This window comes from Rattus rattus, chromosome 4, assembly GCF_011064425.1.
Source record: "Rattus rattus isolate New Zealand chromosome 4, Rrattus_CSIRO_v1, whole genome shotgun sequence".
Lineage (NCBI taxonomy): Eukaryota > Metazoa > Chordata > Mammalia > Rodentia > Muridae > Rattus > Rattus rattus.
Window position 1 is genome coordinate 119,816,214 of NC_046157.1, and position 4,622 is coordinate 119,820,835.

The following is a 4,622-nucleotide window of genomic DNA, read 5'->3' on the forward strand; positions in this document are numbered from 1 at the left end:
TTATATATATACATTAATGCTATCTATAATATATATGTATGTATCTATTTGAGCAGCTCTGCCTCTGGGAAACCATGACTAAATAATACAACCACACATCCCAGACTAGATGCCTTTAAGCCAGAAGGTCCTGGAGGTTAGCTGTTGGTGTTAAGTGTTAGAAAGTGTGAAGAGCACAGCACACAGTGACACCTGTCCTTAGGAAGGACAGAGATTGTTTCTGAAGAGTTGTGGAAGGCAGGATTATCTGGGCTCAAGAGGAATTCTGGGCCATCAGCATGAATTATTAGCCACTTGCAATTCTGGACAAAGAGCTCTGTGTTGTCCATGAAGAAGTGACCTGAGAGCAGAGAGGTTCTGGTTCCAGGCCTGAAGAGTGATGCATGAGAAGTCCAGGCTTGACCTTGTTGCCAGCTTTTTTGATGTCAGATCTTGGCTTTCCCAGTGTTCCTTCTAAAAGGCTACTTGCTCTTCTGAACTTTCCTTCCCTCTCTTGTGGTTTTCTCCAAGCTAGCCATGTCTGTCTCCAAACTTCTCTGAGTTGTGATGGTCCCCCAGCAGCACTGTTCTTAGACAAAACTTAGCTGCTTGCCCATGAGCCAGTGATAGCCCATGATCTCCAGCCCCAGAAATACATGTTGATCCCATAATTCAAGTTTGATCCTAGTGGAGAATGACATACGAATTTTATTAGTCCAGATTCTAAGTAAGTTGGGCCTCTGGGTGCTCAGCTATCTAGCAGCTTCTGAGGACAGGATAGATCCAGAACAATGGGTGTCATGTAAGTTCAGAGGCAATATCTTCCTGAATCCACACATGCTCTGGAAACTGCTCATCACTTGCTCTCAGCCAAAAGGCTGAAAAGTGTCAAAACTTCTATTCTTGGTGGAGCTTGAGGCAATTTATAGATAATGAGCTTCTGTCTGTTTAGAAGAAGATACCATCTGGAGCTGAGAGCACCCTCCCCCCAGTTATTGAGCACTTTTGAGATACAGTAGGGCTTTTACTTTGTCTACAAAAAGAGATTTAAAAAAATGCATTTCCTAGTGCTAATGGGATATGTTCAGGGGACAATTTTGTCCAGATCAATGTACGAGTTAATTAGTGGGATCCAACAGCTCCCATCTCAATTCTCATCTGAGGCAGGGGCCGTATTGCCTGTCTGGATGACAGAACCTAGAGTAGGAACTGAGATGGCGACACTTGTTCTTGCTGCCATCTGGATAGACTTAGGTGAAATCTAGAGAAGGACTACACGGAGCTAATGAGGAGAAGCCACAGACAGCACCGGTCTGATGTTCTGTGTAGTCTCACGGTCCTTGCCTCTGTCACCATTGTCAGCAAACCTACACTGCAGTGACCTAAGTGAAGCAGGAGCTGAGCAGGACCTAGCTGCCATATCTGGGAAATTGTCATCTTTAGAATTTGGCTTTCATGGATTAGATGCTCAAATTGGGAGTGAGGCCAAGATGGAGGCCCAGGAGACTTTCCTGGAGGGGGCTCTCTGCACATACTACTCATGGGAAACACCACACTAGGCTTCTATCACTGGTTTTCCAAGAAAAAAGACTTAGAATGTAATGGTTGGAAATAAAATATATATAAAAAATTAGGACTATTTCAATTCTTGAAGTTATTTAATACTTAAACGGTATCTGAATTCTTTTCCCAAAGGAAAGGCCAGACAGCTTTCTGCCTCGACTGATTGACTGTATTTGGAACCTAAGGTCTCACTCGTGCTTGATAAACACTTTACCACTGGGCTATATCTTTAGTCAGCCTACGATTCTACGTGGCTTCTCTCTAAGTGGGCAGTTAAAATTCTTAAATCAAATAGGGAACAGTCACTTTCCTAGCAGGTTTTTAACCCACAGAAATTTAAAAGGTGAATTTTGATTCAGCAACTGAGTTTGTGTAAAATTCAATTTCTGAAATTTTCTCTCAAGAGAAAACTCGTCACTTGAGACAGCGCTCTCTACACCCTAGACCGGTGGTTCTTAATCTTCCTAGTGTTGCGACTCTTTAATACAGCTCCTCATGTGGTGGTCCCCAACTGCTGCATGAAATATTAAATGCACCCACGCTACTGCTGGCAAGGCACCAGCGGACAGGCCGGCCTGTTCTCAGCCTGACAGATACTCTGACTCAGAGCTCCGAAATCGCTCTCTCCTCCCCGCAGCTGGCTGCCGCCAAACTCAATCCATGCACCCAAATGTCCATGGCTGACTGGGGTGCATTTCTGGCAAACTCATGCTCTGCCACCACACCTTTCTCTGGAACCCAGTTGAGTGGCCGTGTGAAAGAAAAGTTTAGAATCAACAGGTACCCTCTCTGCCGCGAAGGATCAGGAAGTTTGTACTCTCTGCGTGGCTGAGAAGTTTTTCACCTTCTAGAACCCGGCTAGGGGACGGGAAACAGGTGCCCTCCGAAACTAGAGCGCAAACTGCAGCCTACGTCCCACAGCAGCTCAGGAACAACGTCATGTGAAAATGTCAACATTAACTCACCGGATCAGTCGAACTGAAGTAAGTAAGAGCTCTGAAAAGAAAATAGAAAGCGAGGAAGACACTAATCAAGAAAGGGGTCCAGATAATGAAGACCCTGGAGACTCTACGGATATCCGCCTCACTCTTACGGAAGAAGTATTGCTCCTGGGACCAAGAGATAAAGAGGGCTACGCATCTTTCTGGAATGATTGTTTATCACCTGGGCTTCGAGGGCATCCTGATAGAGCTGGCCATACTGGGTAGACTCTATCTGGAGCCTCCCACCATGCATAAGAAGAGACTCCCAGACAGAAAGGTCCTGCTGAAGTCAGCCAGCCCAACAGGTGATGTTTTGCTGGATGAAATGCTCACACACATTAAAGCAACTGAGCCAGCAGAAACTGGATCGAGCTACTCACTGGTGAGACATGGAACCCCTTCAAATTACAGTACCAGCTGAGAAATGTACGAGAACGAATTGCCAAGAACCTGGTAGAAAAGGGTATTCTAACCACAGAGAAGCAGAATCTCCTGCTGTTCGACATGACCACTCATCCAGTGATTAATACAAGAGAGAAATAGTGATGAATGAAAAGCTTCAAGACAGTGTGCTGGAACGGTGGGTAAATGACCCTCAGGGCATGGACGGGCGAACACTGGCGCTCCTGGTGCTGGCCCACTCCTCCAATGTGCTGGAGAACGTCTTCTCTTGTCTTACAGATGATAAGTATGATGTGGCAATGAATTGAACCAACGACCTAGTAGAACTGGATCCTGAAGTGGAAGGGACAAAGCACAATACCACAGAGATGATCTGGGCTGCGCTGGCAGCCTTCAACAAATCCTAAAGCCAGTAGGCAGGGTTCTCCTTTTCCTTGCTGGCTGGTGACTGTCAGAGACCCCATCACAGAGTTTGGTGTGATAAGATACATTATCATTTCCCCTCATTTTGAATCAGACTCCTGACTTGAAGAGAACAACCTCCGGGCCTCTCCATGGGCCATGACCTTCTAAGCAGACTATTTCTCCTCGCTTCCACTCCGACTGAATGAAAGGGGTGAACCCACACACATCTAATAAACATCTCCTATCTCTGGGGTTAGTTCTAACCAGTGTGCTTCTGGATAAACAGGAGTTCCTATGTGGGGATTAGAGCTTTCCAGCAAGAAAATGATGTGAAGGAAATGAAGAGTAAACCATATTTAATTTTTTTCTCCTTAAAAAGAAAAAAGAATCAGCAGGTAACACAATCGCTGGGCACAGAAACTAGCATCCAAATTGTGTAAGCTATTCTAAATCGTGAATCCACCACCTAAATCGGAGGCCTCAGGTTACCTACATTGTGCTGGGGCTCTCTTCCATCATAAAGGAAGTTTCTATTTCCTGCCTTCCTCTTCCTCTCTCTGACCCAGAAGTCCCACCTCCTTCTCACCCAATGATTGGTCCCTTGAAATCTTTATTCATTAGGGGAAGGTTCTGTCACACCCAAACATAAAATTTTTTTTGTCACTACTGCATAACTATAGTTCTGCTACTGTTATGAATTGTAATGTAAATATATGATATGCAGGATATCTGATAAGAGACCCCTGTAAAAGAGTAGTTGGACCCTCAAGGGGTCATGACCCAGAGGTTGAGAAATGCTACCCTAGTCTGAAGGACTGACCTTGGCTCTGGGAATTTATAACAAGTTCCCCACCAAACTTCCGACATCCACTTGCTGATGTCTGCTCATTTGAGCATGAGATCTGATCATTGAGAGTAGGCAGCTAAGAAGTAGTTTTAAAAGGTAACAGAGGACAGTCATAAGCAAGGGAAGGAAACATGACAAAAGCAGGGAAGCCAAAGAAAAGAGGGATAGAAAAGGAAGGGACAGGAGGAGGTGGGAAAGAAAGACATACAGACCAAGAAAGCAAGTAAGAGGCAACACTGTCTCCAGAGAGCCTCTTTATCTCTGGGTATCACCACACAGCTTTGGTGATTAGACCAGGAAGAGGGACTGTGGACTAAAAATCATGTCAGAATCCTGACTTTGCAGTTTCTTCACCAAGAGTTGCAAGGCAGTGCTGGTGCCGGTGCCTTACATGATCTAAGGCATGCCTAAGTATTGCTTCCTTTGAGGAAACAGAGGCCATA

At 45.2% G+C, this 4,622-nt stretch overlaps 1 pseudogene; it reads left to right on the forward strand.

The window, feature by feature from the left end:
• The first annotated feature begins 2,474 nt into the window (after window positions 1-2,474).
• On the forward strand, window positions 2,475-3,385 carry LOC116898159 (annotated as a pseudogene).
• The last annotated feature ends 1,237 nt before the right edge of the window (window positions 3,386-4,622 follow it).